Raw genomic sequence first — 23,073 nt, forward strand, 5'->3', positions numbered from 1 at the left:
GCAGTTGCATTCCAGTCATAAAGGCAATCTCTAGGGATGAAGATCATGTGTTTGTTAACCCACTCTGTGCAGTTTTCCTCTTGTGTGACCTACCTGCTCAAGTGAGATATCAGCGGGAAAAGCTAGAATTAGGAATTGTCCAAGTCAAGGGTTGGGGCAGATTCATTTGGAGGAAGAGTAATGGCTTTAAAAGATGAATCTGATTGATAAGATCATGAAGAGGCCATTTAGGCTGCAGGAAAAACAGAAGCCACCTGACTGGTCGGCACAGGGAGGCAGAGAACAGTGGGTCAAAGGATTAGCAGTTTTCATGAGGCTGAAAAACAGGTTTGACGGATTAGCCGAGAGAACAGGAAGTTGAAGTGGGTTGTGTGGTCAGTCTGTGGGATAGTGGAGATTAAGTTTTCATCAGTGAGAGAGTTCTATGGAGTGACCAGTTTCAGGGTGTGGTTGTGCACATGGGTGGCAGAATTGAAATAAAGCTGGGGTTCTTGGCATGAGGAGGCCTAAGAACTGCAAGGTAAGACATTTTATGGGGCATCCCCTTGGACTCTGAAATCACTCAGGATGACACTATGACTAAGGTGTGGTAAGAAAGTGAATCAGAAGCTGTTTCCTACGTGGGGGTAAAAATGGGAGGAGCTGGACAATACCATGAGAGAAAGACGTTTAGGATTACCCAATACAAGCACATGTTGTGGGATCAGGGTTTGTCAGCTAAGGTGAAGAATAATTTAATAGGAGACTAGAAAGCTAGTTGAGTACTGTCTTACCTCCAAGTCCCTTGTCAAGTGAGGCTTGGGATGTAACCTGCCCTACGGTGGCTCTAGAGGGCCAGAGTACCCAGCAGGACATTCTGATGTGGGCTGAGGGATGATAGACCATTTCCTTCTTGAGGCAGAGACTGAATGAAACTTTGATGGTCCCGAAATGGGCTCCTAGAGGAAGCAGAAAGGTTTGGTGGTGAGGGCGGATGAGAACGTTTGTTTCTCTCACCATCCAAATCCAAGTGTAGTGGTAGTGGTTCATGGTGGTTAGGGGCTTGTTGTAGCTTTCCTGTGGGAAAGTGACGGAAGGTGACAAGGGCATGTGGCATGGAGGTCACCGGGCCCAAGTATGGGAGGGGAGTTTAGAATGAGGTTGCTCTGGTGCTGACTAATGTTCCAAACAGAACAAGAAGCCAGGTGACTCTAGCTGTCCGTGAGCATGCCGCTCAGGGGAGTAGAGCACATTTCATCTCAAATGTTACTGAGTGAGACCTTGTTCCTTCCTGATGCTGAAGACGTTTGTGGTGATTGTCTCATGAGCTGCAGTTACCCGCCCCCGTCTTCCCTCTGCATTCCTTTCTCTCTTTTCTTCATGTTTTAAATCATGTTTTTATTAATTCATTTGAGAATTTCATACAGTGTATTTAGATCATATTCATACCCGCTAGAATCTCCCCCTAGGCCCTTCTGCACCTTCCTACCCACCCAACTTCATTTTTCTGGGTGTGTTCTCTTTCTCACTCACATACTAAGTTCAGTTTGTATTTCTTTGTCTCTGTCTCTCTGTCTTTATCTCTCTGTCTGTCTCTCTCCTCCCTAGTCCAGTTTGTGATAGCTGACTACTCCTGGGTATGGGCATGCCCTGGAGTGTTATCAATATACCAGGTGTCACACCATTAAAATGAACTTTCCCTCTCCCAGCAGCAATCAAATGCCAATAGCTTTTCCCTAGGGGTGGAGCTTCATGCCTGCCTCCCTTCCTCCAGGCTGGATATTGTCTGGCTTGAGCTCGGGCGGGCAGGGCTTGTGCATGCTGTCATGATCTCTATGAGTTGTGTGTGTGTGTGTGAGAGAGATGCTGTTTTTCTGGGAAAACACTGTTGCCTGGAAGTGTTTTTGCCACCTCTGACTCTAAAAATCTTTCCATCCCTTTTTCAGCACCCCATTTAGACTTGAGGGAAGGGGCTGATCACCCCAGTCTCTTAGTCTCTGCACATTGACTAGTTGTAGGTCTCTATTGAAAGAAGACACTTCTCTCTTGAGGATCAGTGATGTCATTTTCTTTTTTTTTTTTTTTTTTTTTTTTTTTTTTTGGTTTTTCGAGACAGGGTTTCTCTGTGTAGCTTTGCGCCTTTCCTGGAACTCACTTGGTAGTCCAGGCTGGCCTCGAACTCACAGAGATCCGCCTGGCTCTGCCTCCCGAGTGCTGGGATTAAAGGCGTGCGCCACCACCGCCCGGCTAGTGATGTCATTTTCATGTGATGCCTGTTTAACAGTTTCATAATAGTAGGTTTTCCCTAGGGTCCGTGACCTATTGGTTTTCTTGACTGTGTCAAGTATAGGTTCACAGCAACTGTTCACCAAGGGAATTCAGGGCAGGAACTCAAGGCAGGAATCTGAAGGCAGGAACTGAAGCAGAAGCCCTAAAGGTATGTTGTTTACTGACTTATTCCCCATGGCTTGCTCAGTCTGCTTCCTCCTATGACACAGGACCACCTGTCCAGGAGTGGTACCATCTCCAGTGGATGGGTCCTCCCACATCAATCATTAATCAAGAAATACCCCCAGACTTGGCTAAGACTGATCTTATGGAGGCATTTTCTCAATTGAGGTTCTTTCTACTGCGCTGACCCCAGCTTGTGTCAAGTTGAAAAATCAATCAATCAGTCAGTCAGTCAATCAATTAATCAAACAAAACCATAAAATCCATCCAGGACCATGGCTTTGTTTCTTCATGCCTCAGTTTCCCCTTTAGAAGGACACAGTGAATAATAAAAGAGTCACTGTTGTGTTCAATGTGACCCTATGCGACTTCTAAAGCTAATGTATATGCAGTTCATAGCCTAGAGCCTGGCATGTAGTAAGATTTTAGTAAATAGCCAGGGCTTTTCCTATGAAGACTGTGCCAGAATTAGCTAGGGTTTAACACAAATGCTGATCTTTGCAATCATTTTTTTTGACACTTGTCAGATGAATGAATTCTAATTCAGTGTGATTCCATAGATTGCCCAAGGTCAAATTTTAGTAAGATATGGGGATGAGATTGACCAATCCTCCAGGTACTCTTTCCAATGCTGTCAGATGATCTGGGGCATCATTTAGAAATTAAAAATTTACAGGCGTTTTCAATTACTCCCTTGGCTTATGACGACCACTGAGATCAGGTAATTTTTTTTTTTGGGGGGGGTGCATCTCAAGCCCCTGGAGCCAAACTGCTATCCTGCTCAGTTTTCGGGGGCACAATGAGAAATACACTAGGTAAGGCACTTTTCTAGGAAAGCGGGGGGGGGGGGGGGGGGGGGGGGGGGGGGGGAGGGAGGAAGACACACTCGGAGCAGTTGGTTGGTTATTCATCAAGAACCAGCAATTAGCCGCTAATGAGATAATCAGAGCTGTGCCGAGGGAATGAGCGGCTGGTTTGTACCGTCCAGGGGGAGCGCGGAGCATCAGAGATTTCGCACAACCGCACTTTTCCTGATTCAAGCACATCAGAATTCATTTCGTTAGCAGGAGCAGAGGCACCCCGCTGGCTCCCTTAATTACAACACTGGGGTACTCTATAAAAACACTAGAGGAAAGCTATGTCTGGTAATTCATAAACCATGTGACCTTATATCTCCTCTTGGGTGGGCGGACATTTGATTGCAGGCCAGGGCAGAATTTTTTGCTGGACATGCAAACTTCCTTCCTTCATTTAATCCACTGAGTATAAAAAAGCACTGTTACTTGGGATGATTTTTATTTTCCACAATCCCCCCAGTATTTCTATTCTTTCCCTGGCCAAGGCTGATGCACCCCTGTTTCTAACCACCTTGCAGGGGTGTAGCTCTGAGCTGGCTCCCAGGAGTTTTGGATGGGGCCTTAGAGGAGGTGAAATTCTATCCATTTCTAGAACAAGTGAAAAGAAAACAAACAAAAAAAACCAAAAGCACCCACAGAGATTCGAGAAGTTTTTTCTTCTTCTTTTTATTAACTTTCCTGATATTACATGGCTTGCTAATAAAAGGCTAACATAAGAAAGATTAAGGCTGGAGGCCATACTGTGATGAGGAGAGGCAGGCAGGCTGGCACTGGAAACCCCTATTACAATTTGGGGGATGGAAGGAAGGGAAGAATTCCTGGTGTCCATCGTGTGCCTTGCGGGTTGGATCATGAAGATGGTTCCTTTGCCTGGTGTCTGGTGTGGAGGGGTGCTAACTGAATAATCCATTTTACGTATCTGTCTCTCAATGTTGCATCACGTTTTTAAATGCAAAACAGGACATTTGTTCTCTTTCCTCCATATTTCTAGCTCAACTCACTGCCCTTTACTGACCGCTACAGCTCAAACCAGTTCCAGAACCCGTCTGGGTTGTGGCCACAGCTCATCCCAATGAGACATGCTTTCTGTGACAGGTGCAGGAATCTCCCGAGAGCTTTTTCCCCAGCTTCATGTCCAGCTCTTGCCTTCATCTGCCTCTGGCCTGTGCCTCCCTGTCCTTGCTAGGCTGTTAGGCTGCCGTGTTTAGGAAATAGAGGCTCCTGTTTTCTTTCTCATCTCTTTGAGAGCATTCTTTCTAGAACATTCTCTCTAGCATTCCCATCTTTCTTTTACTCCAGAGCAGTGGTTCTCAACCTTCCCAGTGCTGCGACCCTTTAATACAGTTCCTCAAGCTATGGTGACCCCAACCATAAAATTATTTTGTTACTACTTCATAACTATAATTTCTGAAATGCAGGATATCAGATATGCGACTCCCACAGAGGTCTCGACCCACAGATTGAGAAACACTGCTCTAGAGTCTTTGGTTGGAGCCATAGCCCTGGTTCAGCTTGTTTTGGTCTCAGAGACGGGTCTACTTAGAATGAGGCTGCTGCTGAAGGGCAGTCAATCCCAGTATGCCTAACTGTCCATCAAGTACCTACATTTTTCTGTTTCTTTTTTCTGGCCCAAGCAGAAGTAGGCACCTGAAAACAGACTGATCAAGGGATGTAAAGTTTCATGATCACACTTGCCCACAGACTATTGAAGGTGGTTCTTGGGCTCCACCTTGCTTGATTTCCCAAATTAGGCTAGACTGTCTCTTGACCTCACGTATGGCTTGGACTTGAAGAATGAGCCTCTTCTATGCTCATACCCCGCACTTTGGATTTGAGCTTAAACTATTGGCTGTTGAGATAAAAACACATTTTTGTACTGTAGACCTTGAGATTTGATATAAGTTCTCTTAGACAGCAAATCTGTACAGCTTCTGTTACAAAGCGATTTTTTTTGCTCAATAAATATACAAGGCAGCAAATATAAAGTGCTTACAAAGCTACTATATTTTCACTTGTATCAAAAGGTGTAATTTTCTTTTACAAAATTTTACCTTTACTCAAAATAGCAATCATTTCTAAAAAGGTTTATTTCTTTCCTTTTTCTTTTTCTCCCAGATAGGGTTTCTCTGTGTAACAGCCTTGGCTGTCCTGGAACTCTCTCTGTAGACCAAGCTGGCCTTGAACTCACAGAGATCCCACCTACCTCTGCCTCCTGAGTGCTGGGATTAAAGGCAAGTGCCACCATGCCTGGCTCCTGAAAAGATTTCTTTATTAATTAGTTTTGTGTATGTTTGTGTGACTTTCAGTGCACTGTGTTTATGCAGGATCCTGCAGAGACCCGAAGGGGTGTCAGATCTTCTAGAACTGAAGTTACAGGAAGTTGTGGCCTTGCAAATGTGGGTTCTGGGAACTGAACCTGGGTCCTCTGCAATAGCAATGAGTGCTTTTAACCACTGAGCCATCTCTCCAGCCCCAAATTGGCAATAGTTTTTTTTTTAATTTTTTTTTTATCAATTCTATAGCAACTGAAGACGTTCACTTTGTTAAACAGAAGAAAGCCAGTATGAACATTTAATGTTGCCCTGCGAGCACTAAGGTTAACCTCTTAGCTTTCATAGTTGCTTGGCTGCTCAGGCTGAACCACTTGGATCCTAAGGCTCCAGGGTGCCTATTGCTACTAGAGACCCAGCTTTCCGTACCTTGCCAGGATTAAGCTGTTTTGGCAAAATGCCACTGAGGCACTATCTTACAAAAGGGATCATGTCAGATATGTGACATTATTAAGTAATTTCAGGGAAAGAATAGAGTTGGAAGATCTCTAAACATCACCATAATCCACGTCCTCCTTCAGTCCTGGATGTCTCCTGGGTTCCCCCTGGATGCCTCCTCCTCCCTCTCTTCCTCCCACAGCAAGGAAAAGAAGCCATGAATTTGAAGGAGAACAGAGAGAGGTATATGGGAGGGTTTCAAACAGGGCGAGGGAAGGGAGAAATGTAATTATAATCTCAAAAATAAAAGAAAGTAAATACATATTTGGGAAAAAAAAAAGAAGTATCTAAACTGAGACTTCAGCTCGTAAGCCATCACGGGCTGGGGCCAGTCAGGAATGCCACAAGTTGCAGCTGTTTTATAGGGTGGGCCCAAATAAATAAGAGTAAAAGACAGCCATATGTTCTCCTAGTTTTGATTGGTTTATAATCACACCAGGTTCATGAGCACATTGTTTAGACTTGCTTTTCCAGAACGCCATTAATCTTTGCTATTGGTTCGTCTCCTGTTTCCAAATATGACCTCACCCCAACCGAGGTCTGCCCAGTGGTGAGCAGCTGGCCAGCATTTTCCTTTCTCGATCCAAGAGGCTCAGTGTGGAAGAGCCCTGAGTTGGGGCTTGTTTCTGAGGGATCACTGGAGTGTGGGGATTTGGTGTGGATTACTAGCCAAGGCGTTATCTGAACATATTTGGTGTCAGAACTGAGGGCCTTGGAAAGGTCTGTAGCCCGTGCCCTGGAACATGAGCTCATCGCAGGACAGGATTGGAGTTGTGGATCCTGGCTCATTCTTAAACCCTTTTCAATCTCTTTCCCCAGCTGACCCCTCCCCCCCTATTATTTCAAAGGTGATTTGGGGTAAGATTCGAAACCATAAACTAGGGAGTGAATTCAGAGCCATATTTTTTTTGTAAGGGTCTAAATTCCTTGCTTTATTCCCCAAGGACCCATCTGACTTCTCTTTGTCTCTTCAAATAACAAAAACACTGATCGGTTTGCTTCCATTGTTCAAGTTTCTCATCCCTCTGGCCACACAGGTCGCTTCAAAGACTGACGGTCTCATTTTATATTTTAGGAGATAGGCTGTTGCTTTTGGTTTTGTGATGATCTTTTTCTCACCTTTTTTTTTTTTTTTTTCCCCTGGCTGTTTCAGCTCATTGAGGCCCCAGGAAGCCCCAGCTGATATCCCTCGTTAGACTCATGATGGAGTACCATGCTAAGTGGCCTCCATGTCTGAATGCCCCAGAGGCATTAATGACGAGACCCTCTCATCGTCTGAGAAAGTTTAATTCACCCAGCTGAATTTGCACTGGTCATACTGAGAACTGACAGAGAGCGCTCAAAGAGAGTAAACGGAAGTATTTTCCGAAGTTCCGTGATGAGAGATGAGCAAAGGGAACAATTATTTCGATCCGAGGTTAGCTGAGAAACCTGTAGGAAGACGAGGCGTGCGCAAGGATCTTGCAGGAAGTGATTCGGTGACGTGAGCTGCAGTCTGTGTTTGCGTGTAGCTGTACCTGTTCAGCTGTGCCAGTGGCTCTAAACATGAGCCAAGGGACAATCCCTCTCGCAGAAGGAGAAGGAGAGAGAACAGGGACAGACACTGCCCTCTCCTCCCTCGCCCGAACTAACAGGATGTGCAATGTGTTAGGTATGGCAAGTTGTTTTTTTTTTCCTGGGGTCCCGTGCTGCATGTAGTACAGCTTCATTAACGCCTTCCCACAATCCCATAAGGCAGGTCTGTAAACACCCCATTTTAAAGACTCTAAAACCAAGGCTTGAAGGAGAGGAAATGTCCAAGGTTACATGACGAGGACACAGAGGAGCCGTTCTGCCTGATTTCAGCCCACGTGCTCAGAAGAACGTCTGCATTCTTGGCTCAGGGTGTCAGTCCGGTGTCCCTTTGGCAACCGGTGCCCTGTCCAGCTATTATTATAAAGCGATAAACGAGCTTTAGGTCAACAAGGAGAGCAGGAGGTCACCTCTGGGACACACCCACTCACAGCCCGGCCTCCTCTCATAGGGCACAGCAAGCAGACCTTTTTCAAAACGGGATTCTAGTCCTTTCAGATGAGCTATGTGGAAAATGTTTAGTAATAGGATAGGGCATACTCAAGGTTGTACAGACAGGGTGCACATGGATGTCCAAGGTAGTGTTTAAAGACACTCGGAGGGCCTTAACAAAGAACATACAACTTCACTGGTGGGAGAGAAAACTATTAAGGGTCAAGAGGCATTTCTATGAATATTACAATTCTAACTGATAATGATGCCCAGGGAAGGGGAAGGCTTCACTAGATCTCTAGTGTGGTGTTAGAAGACTGTAGAACTACTGGGCTCTAGAGAACTGGAAGAAGTTGGACAGTAGAAGGGACAGAAACACCAAGGAGAACAGACGTTGTCACGTATCCCATCCCTGCATCCCCAGGGGTGAGTCAGGTACCCAGGGAGGAAGTACTGTGAATACCTGCACAGGCCCACGACTGGTAGGCATTGGCTACACGTGCCCCAAGCAATATGTGGCCAATCAGCTCGCTGTCATCTGTGTCAACATCAGGATGACAGAGTGTGTTCAATGTGGTTTCGTACGGCACTGGCAAATGCTTGGTTTAAAATCTTAGTAATGTCTAGCTTGTTAATCCCTTGCATTATAGAGGCATGTGACTGAGACTTCTTGAGCTAAACACGGTTAGCGATTAGAGTTCTCTCTGAGAAAGGTGAGGCAGGGTCTCTGCTTATTTAGCAGGGCCATGCACCTCTGCACAGCTCCCTCTCCAGCACAGAAAGTGGATGAGGGGCTTTAGAATCTTTCTGTGAAGCTCTACTCAGTAACATTAATTCTCTGTTCCATGTGCCCTGCAGGTGTGTACACTTTTTTTTGGAGGAGGGGGGGGCATGTGGTGGCCATTTCTCATCACCCAGAAAGCAAGAAACCCCAGGAAACAAGATAAAGTTTTCAGTATCTTTTATGACTTAAGCTCAGAAGTCATGCACTACCCTCTATAAATATCACTGTGGTCCAGGAAATTAAGGGTCTTCGAAGATGTGAGAGAAATTAAAATGCATCACATCACTTGGGGAAGGATGTCAACATCTGTCTTACTGCCCTTGTTACCGTGACAAAATGTCTGCCCAAAGCAAGCTAAAGAAGAGTTCATTCCAGCTCATAGTTAGAGTTATAAGTCACAGCAGGAAGAGCTTGTCATACCCAGTCATATTGCACCCACAGTCAGGGGGCAGAGAATGATGAATACTTATGCTTAACTCACTTTCTCCTTTATATACAGCCTGGGATCTCAGCCTAGGGAACGGTGCCACCCACCACGGGAGTGTCTTCCTATCTCAGTTAACATAAGCAAAATGATGTCCCTTGGGCATGCCTGAGGGACCATCACCAATGTGATTCTAGAGCTCAATTAAGTTGATAATTGAGATTAACTATCACAGCTTCACATTGTAAGAAGAGCATGCAGGAGGGAGTGTCTGCTGATATGATATTTAGAAAGTGTGGTCTACTACGACATTGAAACTAGGAAGCTATGCACCATTTTTCACAAGCATTCATACTGGTAATACTCAGTTTTTTTCTCTCTCTCTCTCTCTCTCTCTCTCTCTCTCTCTCTCTCTCTCTCTCTCTCTCTCTGTGCCATCCTGGCTGTCCTAGAACTCACTCTGTGGATCAGGCTAGGCTCGAACTCACAGAGATCCCACTGCTTCTGCCTCCCGAGTGCTGGGATTAAAGGCGTGTGTCAGCACTGCTGGGATCACTCGATGTTTTTTAAAGAATAAATCTCTGTATATTCTCATTTGGTTAGAACTTGAAGTTATAGTTGAACGATCATTGGAACTGTTAATTCAAGCTTCTATTGTCTGCCCTTACCTAATATTTGTATATTATACCCCTTGCATTGGAAGAATTTAATTTTTTTACTCTGAAACCATCTCAGATTTATAAAAAACTTAAGGGTACAAAGATTCACCTCTATTCACCTTTTTAGTTCAGCAGTTATCAACCTGTGGGTTGTGACCACTTTGGGGGTTGTATATCAAATATCCTGCATGTTAGTTATTTATATTATGATTCATATCAGTAGCACAATTACAGTTATGAAGTAGCAGTGAAATAATTTTATGGTTGGGGGGGGTCACCATAACATGAGGAACTGTATTAAAAGGTGGCAGCATGAGGAAGGTTGAGAACCACTGATCTAGATGCATCTGTTTTAACATTTTTGTCTCATTTTCTTTTATGTCTACCTCTCATTTAACGCTCCTAGACCATTAGCAGCATCATCATCATCAAATTCGTGAAAGTTAAAATAGATACAGCGCTACTACTTAATATACAGGTCGTGTTTAAATTTCATGAATTTCACTAGTAATGTTTTTTCTCCTTAAACCAGCATCCAGTGTGGAATCTCAAGTTGTATTCAGTTGTCATATCTTTCACTATATAGCCTAGGCTGGCCTTGATGTAGCTACATAGCTCAGGCTGGCCTTAAATTCACCCTTCTGCTGCTTTTACCACCCAAGTGGTAGGATTACAAAAGCAAGCTACTCTTCTAGCTTCAGGGTACTTCTTGTTTAAGATCGTCTTTGTACCATTTTATTTCTACCCTCAGTGAATCACGAAGCAACAGAATATAAGCGACAGTAGTGTACTTAATGGATATGGGAGGTTCTGTTGGATGCTGAGCCAGGAGGGTGGAGCCCGTACAAGACAGCAAGAAGTCTGACCACAGAGGGAGGTCCAGCATGGGTGGGGTATCACTTCTGAAAAAGCTGGTCAGCACCAGCGAACCAGGAACCCCATGTTGAAATAGAGTTTTTACCATCTGGACTTTACCAATCCTGAAATGCATGCTAGTCCAAGCCTAGCACGGCTTTGGCAGTTGGTTGTGGATCTTGGCTCCAGCCCCACTTCAAGGAGTCTAGTCCATCTGTGTGGGGTCAGATTTCCTCACTTCACGTGGGCCTGGGATAATTCTTGTCAGTTCTAGGACTTTCCATGACTTAGTCTCCCACTTCTTAGGATGGAGGGCTAGAAAGGACAGAGGCTTTGGCACTTCCTAATTGTATCTTTTGTGGTGATTCTAGCTGACTGTGTATCTCCAAGTTCTTGAAAATCGTGACCTCAGTTTCCTGATTTGTAATATAAGGGGTTGGGGCTGAATTACCTCTACTGTCTTTTATGTTCTGGGAAACCTCCTTTGCCCAAATCTTGAAAGTGTGAATTAAACTCACAGATCAAGATAAATCACCCAAGGGGCCAGATGCATTACAGAAGTAAGATACTCAGAGCCCCAGCAAGCCTGTTTTTTTGGAGCATGCTTTCTTTTTACAGCTGTGAAGAGAGCCATCAACACATGAGCTATAACTTCTTATGACTAATGGTAACCATGGCGACCACTAAATATTCCTTCTAGACCTTGCATCTGCACAGCTCACTGGAGCAGAGGAAGCAAATGTAGCTGCTTTGAAAAATGATAAAAATAATCCCAACTAGCTACAGGCTGGGAAAGAAAGGAGAGATCTTACACCTGAAGGTCAAGCCATTTCATCTCATTTCCTGCTCAGAGATTTCACAAACCTCAAGAAGTTTGGTACCCACTGAATGGGGACGTCTCAGGCCTGAGGGTTTATCATTAAGAGATACACCTGAGTAATTTTTAGAAAGGATTCTGGGGTCCTGAAAATATATGGCATATTAGTGTGTTGAAAATAGGAACATGAATATTAGAGCATTCAGAGAGACTCCCCCAGGCATCTAGCAGCTCAGGCTATCAGGTTGTGTTATTGGTTCAAGGGAAGAATATCTGTAAGACTGGCCAAGATCAAGTGGGGGCTGACAAAACAGAGATGAAGGATGAGGAGGTTTGCCTGAGAAAGCAGGGCCTGGGAAAACACAGAGGCAGAGAGTATCAGAGGATAATGGTCTGTGAACAGAAACCTGCGTAGGGCAGCTGGGCACATAAAACCTGTAAATCAGAGTGGCGAATAGGTTGATAACATCTTGGGTAAACCCAGGCCACCAACCAGGAATTCTAAGACTCACTAGAATAGCCTGGGGCAGCCACACAGGAATATGAATAAACCCATCAGCCGTTGGTGGTGGGGTATGAGGATCTGGGGACGCTGTGGCCTGTCTTAAGAGATCAGTACATTATTATTCGTGGGAGAGGGGACATGTCTAGAGCTCTGTCATTTTGACATAAGAACTTTGGATTCATTTAAATGTGAAGTTTCTTAGTTCTTAATACAGACATGATATGGCTTGGCATTTTACAGCTTCTGAAGTTATGGGTGACCTTTTGAATATGAAGGTAAAAAATGCTAAAGAAGAAAGCTATATACACAATGACCATGAGATCACAAACCTTCCAAGTTCAATCAAAGTGATGGGGATGTCTATGATGGTCCCTGGACCCTTACTTTTCAGTGGCTACTTTGTGTGTGGTTTGGAAAGAGTTGTCTATAGAAAGGAGACAGTTGGTGTGGCAGATTTGAACGTGGGGTTTAGAGGAATATACACCAGTCTGTCTCCAATGCAAGATACACACCTTTTAAAGTGGCTGGTCTGTCTCCCACAACACTTTTCTTCTCTTCAACTACTTCCAATCTGAGTTGCAATAGATGTTAATATGTAGAACTGCACCCCAAGCCAGTCATTTGCTTTAGAGGACTCTGGGATCCATAGACAAATGAAAGACCCCTGATAGGAGCGAAAGCATGGAGACTGACCAGATGGCTGGTCTCTGAAAGAAGGCAAAAAGCCAGCACACCGATGACCCCAAAGGTGACCCGGTATTGCCCAACAGAACTGAGCATTTGGGATCTCGTAGGAAGCAGAGGATCATCTTTGCCTTTTGAAAATCACGGGGGGGCCTCCAATCACTGGATCACTAAAAGGCAATCTGAAAACTTGACAGAAGAAGAATGCTGTGTGATCCTAAATCCAGATAGAGCCGAAGGAACATTTCACAGAGCGAGGCCAGCCTGTGAAATGCTGTCTTATGGGGGACTGCTTTGATGCAATATGAGGGGCAAAGAGAATTTCTCCCTCCTTTATGAAGGGTTGAAGCCTTAAATATGATGAAATAAACTGGGACGAGACAAATTAACTTGAGAAAAGACATAGAAGCTTATTAACATGGATATGCACATGGGATATACACAAAATACAGAATTTAAAAAAAAGCCAGATGGTTGAGGTTTCAATATACTCTTCATGGGGCGGGGGGCAGAATGCTGTCTCTGTGTGTGTGGGGGGCATATTTAGAGGGAGAGCTAATGTATTTTAGCATAAATTAGCATAAGGCCTTGCTTAATTTGGTTTTAGAATGCCTTCCCGGAGCTCAGGTGTTCAATGTTTGCTCCTCAGCTTCATGTTCCTGGGAGGTGATGTGAAATCTAAGAGGTGGCAACTCTTGGTGGCCTGCCTGTCATTGCTGCTGTGTCTTTGGAGGGGACTTCAGAACATGGGCCATGAGATAAACAGCTTTGCTGTGCCACATGCTCCTGCCGTGATGGATTGCCTCAGATACAAAGTGACTGGGCCTTTCAGTAATGGACAGAAACATGGATAGACACTGTAGAGGTCCTGGCAAGCAAAGGCACTCTAAAGAGAGACACTTAAAGACAGTTCTCCCGCCTTTTGCTATCGGGCTATTGATGCAATGGATTCCAAGAACTTGGCATTTCCCCAGGAATCTCATGCTGGGAGAAGGACAGAGCTGAAGCCTGGTGCCAGCCAGGAGTTTGTTTTCTGTAAAGAGATTTCACATAGTTTTGACAATTAGTTAGCCCTCCTCTCAGGAGAGACCACAGCCAAGACCATGACAGATCAGTGATGGGTGGGACCACACCTTGACCTGCTTAGCTACAGACCTCGGGTCCTCTCTTTAAATATGAATCTCATTTCAGGACCCTAAAGATGAACTTGAGGGGCTATCGCTGGACCTCCTTATCTGGCACTGTATTAGTTACTTTTTTGGTGCTGTGATAAAACACCATGACCAATAGCAACTTAGGGACGTATGACTCCAAAGGTTAAGAGTCCGTCATGGTGAGGAGGCATAGGTATGGCAGCAGGAGCAGGAAGCTGCGAGTTCACTTCTCAACCACGAGCATGGAGCAAACTGGACACAGGGTGAGGCTTTAAAAGCTCTCGGAACCCGTCCCCAGTGACAGACTTCCTCCGGTAAGACTTCAGCTCCTAAACCTCCCTAAACAGTGCTATCAGCTGGGGACCAACTGTCCAAATACAAGAGCCAATGGGGACATTTATTATTTAAACCAATGTAGCCACATGGGTTAAATCTCCATTCTCTGCCTTTTAGTATTCCCTCTCTCTCTTTCTCTCTCTCCCTCTCTCCCTCCCTCCCTCCCTCCCTCCCTCCCCTCCCTCTCTCTCTCTCTCTCTCTCTCTCTCTCTCTCTCTCTCTCTCTCTCTCTCTCTCTCTCTCTCTTTCTCTCTCTCTCTCCCCCCCCCCTCTGGTTTTTTTTCGAGACAGGGTTTCTTTGTGTAGCTTTGCACCTTTCCTGGCACTCACTCTGTAGCCCAGGCTGGCCTCGAACTCACAGAGATCTGCCTGCCCCTGCCTCCCGAGTGCTGGGATTAAAGGCGTGCGCCACCACCACCACCGCCCGGCTTATTCCTTGTCTCTTTAACTAAGGATGAGTGGCTAAGCACAGGTTGCTCCAGCTGCCAGGGCTCAAACTCTGACCTTGAAAAGTTTGGTTAAATAGTTAAATTAGTTAACTATTTTAATAGTTAAAACTGAGTCCCCTATAAGCCTTGTCTCTTTATAAGTTGATTTGTCTCAGGGGTTTGTTACAGTCATGGAGAGCTCATTAATTGGAGCCTGAAAGATAAATAATGAATGGTCTTGGATAAAGTTTCTCAGGGCTGTGGGTGTGACAGATGACTTTCAGTTTCTTCTGTAGTGTGAATTTCACCTTCCTTTATTAATGAAATTTCAGCAAGAAGATTGAAGGCAACCATAGTCTTCCTTGTTGCCCTGGTCTTTAGGCAAATGAGAGAGCTTTAGAGAGAGCCCATTCCTGCACTGCAAAAGAGAAGCAGGTTTGAGGGAACAGGCAGGGAAAGGGCAGAGAGACCTTGAGTCTGTGTCTTTGGTTAAGCATATCAAACGCCATACATTGGGATATCATTTGCTGAACCTCAATACCATGGTAGCTTGCACGCACTATGGCAGGCAGGTTTTTGCAGAAGCTGTGGAATAAGACGACTCACGGGGTGAATGAACCACGCTGGGTTTGTGTGGTTCACTGCATGAACTTAGAGTGAGAGGCAAGGAGAAAGAACAAAACTCAGGGCAGGGGGTACGTAGGCAGAAAGACAAGACGCTAACTGTCAGAATAGGGAATGTTCTCCACACGCTCGTGCTTTGGAAACTTGGTTCTCAGTAGGTGGTGCTCAGGTAGGTTGTGGAGGTTAAGGGAGGACGGCCTGACTGGAGGAAGGTGGTCATGGGAAGGATACCTTTGAAGGGTCTACTAAAGCCTGGCCTGTTCCGATGTCACTGTTCTGGTGAAGCTCCACCTCAGCCCCTGGCGCCCATATACTCAAAGAGTCTGGAATGTTCTGGTGGAAGCCCTACCTCAACTCCCCTCTCCCATCTCTCCCCAAACCCATCTCCTCAAAGCCCGCCAAAGAGCAGCCCCTCCCCTAGAGCTGCCCTCCCGTTCCAGACCTCCAGCCCCTCCCCGGGGCTGCTGAAGACCACGCCTACAGGTTACTCAAGGCCTGGTAGCCATATTTGCCATGTGATTTTTCCCCAGCCTCTCCAGGGGTCAACCGGGATTGCTTTGCTTTGTTCATTAAACCCGAATTTATTAATTCAGCTTGATTGGCTTATTACATCGGCAGTGGTGGCAGATACCCAGCAACCAGGGATTTAAAACTTATTGGTCACCCAACCCTTGCTTGACATGAAGAATTTTCTCAGCTAATTACTTCTGCTTCAGTCATATTTTCCAAGCCTGTGGAGCCACAGGACCCCATAGGTTGAACTCTTTGAAACCGTGAGGCAAACTAAATGCTTCCTCCTTTAAGTTGTGTCTGGTCACAGCTGCGCGGAAGTCTCACTCCACAGCACATCACCCGAGTCTTGTGTTCTGCAGCATTTGTGTGCCGCCTCTCAGCTGCATCCGCTTCCCTCCTGGATATGAGGACCAGAATGATGCAACAGCAGGAGCATCCCAAAGATGGAAGATGCTTGAAGCTGAAACATATTTCCTCTTTGAAGAAGGTGTATGGGCAGGTATAGCTGGACATGGCTGCAGCTCAGATTTACCGGATGAGCACTTGTGTGTTTATTTGCTTTTTCTATGTAGTGATTACATAGGATATCAGGCATGTGTAGATGATTTAGGAATGGTATAGCCCTTGACTAGTAAGTGCTATTCCTTGCATAATGGTTAGCTGTATAGTTTCCAGGCTATTGACCCCAGTGTGTGTAATATGTTCTGGCCAGGCTGGCAGTGGAGGTGGTATGCTTTAGCTCTTTCTTAGGACTTCTGCAATGGCAGCCAGGAATAGAGTCTCTGCTATCTTGCTGGAGATGAGTCCGTATAGAAAACTAGCCAAGGTTAGATTAGTCTAGATCAGTGGTTCTCAACCTTCCCAATGCTGTGACCCTTTAATACAGTTCCTCATGTTATGCTGACCCCCAACCATAAAATTATTTTTGTTGCTACTTCATAACTGTAATTTTGCTACTGTTATGAATCTTAACATAAATATCTGATATGCAGGATATCTGATATGCGACTCACATGAAAGGTCCTGAGGGCGTCACGACCCACGTGTTGAGAACCACTGGTCTAGCAGGAGTCCCCTTTTTAAAGAAATAAGTCAGCACTGTTGCATGTAGTCTTTAGACCGACACACGCCCCAGCCATGCAAATATATGGTAAGATGAGCTGACGAGAGAAATGAAGGGCAGAGAGAACAAGCCGACTCGTGGAGGGAGGGAGACACACAGTCAGGGATCTAGAAGAGTCAGAAAATGCTGTGTAGAAGGCACTATGTTCCACAAGTCCTTGCTGAACTCAGAGAAGCCACCCATACACCAGAGTCAGACGATCTAAACAGATACACCCACCTAGAGGGAGAATAATGGGGGCAAAGCACGGATACTGCTGCCATTCAGGGTGTACTGTCCAATCGCCAGCATGTCCACTGTCCACTGCAAAGAACAGTGGTATGAGGGAGACCAACCTGTGGGCAGCTAAGTCAAGATCACAGCTCCCCAGATTGGGACTAATAGCATCCCACTACCTGCCCCTCTTCCCTCAGCACTTCTAAGGGACTTGCCTACGTGCCCTTTAATTTTCAGATGTCTAATTCTGACTCCGAAAATTGCTAGTTTCAACTCCTTTGCCAGATGGCTGAGGGAAGAGCAATCGACTGTTAGCGCTAAATGTCTGTGTCAGAGCCCAAAGCAGCCGATTCCAATTAACATAAAGAACAGAGCGGTTCTCCTAACAAAACAGAAGCCATGTAATATGTAAGGACGGGATTGTAAAAGTCAAATGATGGGATGTGAAGTGTGTGTGTGTGTGTGTGTGTGTGTGTGTGTGTGTGTGTGTGTGTGGAGGGGGGGATGCAAGCTCCTAGCAGAGAAAGGCAGACACTTGTCTCCGGTGCCCACCTCACAGTTGGGGTGTTGGGGTTCATGGAATGAGAGGGGAATATCAATCAGTCTCTTTGAGAGACTTTACTCCTCAGAAGACACCCCCCCCCCCCCCGTGCCCTTGGTGGCTTTCTGCTTAGCTAAGCAGAAAGAGAGGAGCTGGGAGTCACATGGCAGACGTTGTTTTGTTTGTTTGGGTGGGTTGAGCCCACCATGGCTGCTTTAGTGTGCTCGGATGTGAGGCATTTCATGGAAGAGGTGCTGATCCTTTAAACACATGCATAAGACTTCCTATTTTTTTTAAAGTTATTCTTTATAGGTATTCTTTGAGATCAAAATTTAAAAATCTTGACAGGATGATAGTTTATCTTTCCTCTTTCCTCTTTCCATCTACTGTTTCATCCTTTCCATGAGTGACCATTTTAATTAGTTTCTATTTTTCACAATGCTTGTATGAGTGAACATACATATTTTTATTTCCCTTCTGTTCTTTCCTTTTCAAAGGATGGCATATTATAATCCTGTTTTGAACTCTTTTGGCTCACTAAACAATACATTTTGGGGTTCTTTCCATAATGATACATGTAGAGAGAATCTTTATTCTTTTCTTTTTCCCTATATTGTATTCTGTTACATGGATGCCATGGTTCATCTGGCCAGGGCTGCCTTATGTTTGGACCCTGACTTTCTAGGTTTTTGTTTGTTCTGTTTCTCGAACAAGTATCTCTCTAGCATACAACTTCTGGAATTGTGGGTTTTGGTCCCTTTGGGTCACCCAACTGAACATAGGGGTCACTAAAAATTTTGCAACAGTAAAAGGTTTGTGAATGCCCAGCCACTAAAATTAATTCAAAATCAAGTGCATAATCCGAGGTGTGCCTGGCCATGCTCATCCGTGATGCAACATACGACCTCATAACAACATGGCTCCTAAACATAACACGCATACTTTGCATTACATGTGGTCATGCCACGCAGGGTCAAGAGACTCTGTCTCTGGTGTACCTTGGCCCGGATTAAAGACTATTGTATGAGTTGCAGTGTTTTTATTACATAATATTTTCTGCCCTTATAGAAGCACATGGTTTAATGACAAAAAGCCAAAGGATTTTAGTAGTTTTTCTTTTTTAACCTTCATTCATAAAAATGCCACCATGTATCAAATCACTGTGTCTCTGGCATGCTTTGTGTCAGAATGTTGGATTTTTGAAACCTACTGTTTGCGTTGCTGACCTGAGTCTCATAAAAGCTGTTAAGAGAATTTGGTGTTTGCATTAGGACAGACTGTCTAACAAAGCAGACCTCCATCGGTTTTTTGCTACATGCTGTGGTAGTCTCAGCTTGATGGTTGTAAAACCAAAATCACAGTGGGTTCTAAACAATGCTGAAGATGGTCTGCATCCTACAGAACCCTATCTTCACCACGCTTTGGTTTTTGTTGTAGCAATAAGCAGTCATTTCCACCTCATCAGTATGCAAATTTACACTCCTCTTTAACTAACGGCAAAATGACATATATACCAGAGGATTGTTTTTTAAAATAAATCACTTTCATATTTGTTACCTGTTTGATTTGTGTACCTGTAAGCCCAGAGTTATGTAAAATTCCTTGGGTGAAAAACGGGTTGTAAGTGAAAAATGTTTAGGGAGCCCTGCTCTAATACCTTTATACAGACAGCCTGGGCTACGTCTGCAAAACAAACTGCAGGATCCATTCCCAGGGGAGGTGTTTTGGTTCTGGAGCACCTGGGATTTGGGTTATTAGCAGGGATCTTTCATGGGGCTGTAATTTTGCATTCCCTCCAGTTCCATGGGAAATGATTTCTCTGCAGCTTTAGTAACGAGTATTGTCAAACCTCATGGGTTTTTATAATCATTTATTTGGTTTTGCTTTTGCTGCCCAACAGGTAAGTTCAAGGTAGTTCAAATTAGATCTGTATTTTTCTCATTTCTTGAGGTGGTAATATATTTTTCTTTTTTCTTTTTGTTTTCATGATCTCTTGAGAAGGATTATGACATGATAATGGCCCAGTCAAAAATCAGTAAATAGACGAATAAAAATAAAAATAAATAGTAACCCTGGGATGCTGGAACTGACATTACACCCACTTAATAGCTAAAGAGAAGTGAAGCAAGTTGCCCAAAGGAAAGTTGCCTGGAACTCAACCATCTGCAAAGCCCATGAGTATTTTGACTAGATTATATTTGATTTCTAACTAGACTGTTAATGACTATCATTAAGAAACCCCGACAAATCTAAAGTCTGAATCATTGCTGGCTACAAGAGGAGCTGGTTTGTGCTTGAGTGGAGTAGCCCCGCCACTAGATAAGGAGAGAAATGAGGACCTAGGGGAAGAAATCAGCCCCCTTTAAACATGTTGATGTGGTTGAGAACAGGGCAAGGTTCTGCTCATGTTGGGAAACCAGAGCCCTGTGTCTTGAGCAAGCCCCACCGAGATTCTCTGGGTTTAAGTGCTGAAATGTGAAATGGGGATACCTACCTGACTTGCTTCAGAACCAGGCTTCCAGAAACCTTTCTGGACAGATTTCTCAATGTGAACCGCCACAGGGATAGAACCACCTCAGGTCTCTGTTTAAAGCCTTTACACCAAGTGTATGATAAATACAAATGGGTGTAGCTCAAGGATGGGGTTGGGGAATCTGGAAGGAGAATTTCTAACTAGCTTTCCAGAAGCACTCTACCCCAATCCTCAGACCTGCAGAGATGATGAAACTGTCTCTCTGATTATGTTATACACCCATAATATTTCTCCTTGAAATGCCGAGGATGGTGAACTTGAGCTAAACATGTTTTTTTTAAAAGCAGACTGTTCTCCTGCCCACTTCTGATTGCTTGACACCGGACAGAGATTCACACAGACAGAAGGGCTTTAGATCTCAACCCAGAGGTAGCAGGCAGCCCTCCCTTACTGGAGACAAAGATTCATCCACCCAGAAGACTCTGGGACCAGATGTTCCTGCCTTGGGCAGTTTCTCCACCTCTTCAGAGTGAAGCAACTGTCTCTTTGTCTTGTCACTCCAGAATCCATTGCTCTGTACTAATCTTGAAGACCAGAGAGAGTGCTGAGGTCTAGAGAGAGCAGTCTGTGTGACACGTGACATGTGCTATTGAAATTGCTCGCCCAACCCCTCATCCCCCCCCCCCCACACACACACCACATTAATCTGCCTTTTGCTAACAGAAATTGGTCCCAGCAAGGAACCCACAAGGCCTGAGGAGAGAAGTTACATTTTTCACATCTTTGTTTTTCTAGCACAGTTGATCTCAATACAAGGAGATGATCCTGTGTCATCCAGTGGGACAGTTTGTCTCCCAGGAGTCCTTAAAAGTATAGTGCCTTCTCTTGTGGCCAGTGGGGCTGAAGCGGCAGTAGTATGCTTTGGTCTTGCATTTTTATAACTAAACAAGTCAGGTGAACTTTATTAAGAAAAGTTTATTTAACTCTTAGTTCTGGGGTTCAAGGACATAGCACTTGTCCAGGTTCAATTCTATTGTATTGTATCACACATATTACTACTAAAGTCAAGCAAATTAGCATATCTACAATCTTGTATAATTTCATTTTTTTGTGTGTATATGGCAAAAATATCTAAGATTTACCTTCTTAGTAAATTTCTACCATCCAATACAACATTATTACCTATAGTTTTATGATACACATTAAATCTAGTCTTATTTATCCCAAATAATGGACACTTTGGCTCTTTTGACTTCTATTCCCTCCCTATAACTTCTATTTCTGTGCATTTGAGATATTTTATTTTAAGGTTCCAAATATGAGTGAGATTATGCAACATTTTCTCTCCTCCCTGCCTGACTCAGTTTATTTGAAATGATATAACTCCAAGAGAAAAGCATAGAGAAATTCCCAATTTAACTCTGGTAAGATTTTTTTTTAAAATTATCTCATCAAAAAACATGTAAAAAGAGCCAAAATAAACAAAATTGGAATACATCAAAGGAAAAAAAAGTATCTACACAGCACAAGAAACAGTCAGAAGCTGATAAGGCAGCCAATGGATTGGGGAAAAGATATTGAGGAACTATGTATTAGATAAGGCTTCATAGCCAGAATCCATAAGGGACTCCCATAGCACAGTAGCACTCCAACTCCAAATCATCCAGTTAGTGGGCAAAGGAGTTGAATGGGGATTTATTCAAAGAGTGAAAATGGCCAACTCATATGTGAAGAGATGCTCATGGTCACGAAGCAAAGAGACTTTGGAGGATGGGAGACTAGAGCATGAGTTGATGAGAATGTAGATCAGTACAACTATTATGAAGGCAGGGTGGAGGTCCTTTATCATTATTTTAGGGCAGCAATCCAACTTAGATCCAGACACAAAAATATTTTAAGGGAAAACTGGGCCAAATCTGAACAGAGACGTCAGAGTTGGGCAGGTTAATCAATTTTAAATTGCCCTTGACAATTTAACACACACACACACACACACACACACACACACACACACACACACACACACACACACAATGCTACTGATTATACTTTCATGCCTCAATATGTTTTATATTTCTATTACACCCGTTTCAGCCTACCCACTCTTGCCTACAAATCTCTGTCTTAAAAAAAAAAAACTGAATAGAACTGTTGCATGATTCATTATTTCTTCACATTTTCTCCTTACCTTTTAAAGTTTCAGAAAGTTCATTTTAAAAGTGCCTGTTAGTTAAAGGGATGTGGGAGTTATGAAGACATCAGTATTCCTTTTTGTTGGTCAGGCTTAGAGAGAAGGGGATTGTGGGGAAAGTGCTGAAGCACTGGAGGTGGAGTCCAAAGAGATTAAGATGAGAATTGACATTGGTGCTGAGGAGACAAAAGTACACCCTGACTTACCATTCAAAGAGTGCAAATGAGGCAGGAGTAAGGGCTGTGAGTGGCAAAGGGATTCTTCTTATTCATTGTAGAGAATAAGCGCTCAGTCTGGACACCTGGCACACACCTGACCCAGTTCAAGCCCTGAGTATGTGTCAGCTCTTACCATGGGCTGCAGGTGGGACATGGGTGTGTGTCGCACAGAGCCTGGGAGACAGCACCTCAGGGGACTGTGTCCATTCAGATTGAGTAGAGGAAGACTCATCAACTTCCTCTCGTAATAGTAAATTTTGCTGCATATACATAATTTATTCTTTACAAACTTTGGATCTAGGAGAAATTTTTTTTAAACATCAGAAGCTATTTTATCTGTGAAAGGGACAAACAGTCTTTGGTGAAATTATCAGTTTAATCTGTGAACCAAGTCACGAAAATGCATGTGTTAGCACCTACGTGCCTAGCTGGTAAACTCTCTCCATTGCCTGTTCAGTGTTCAGAGATA

This window comes from Peromyscus californicus, unplaced genomic scaffold (assembly GCF_007827085.1).
Source record: "Peromyscus californicus insignis strain IS unplaced genomic scaffold, ASM782708v3 Scaffold_24__1_contigs__length_46423439, whole genome shotgun sequence".
Taxonomy (NCBI): Eukaryota; Metazoa; Chordata; class Mammalia; order Rodentia; family Cricetidae; genus Peromyscus; species Peromyscus californicus.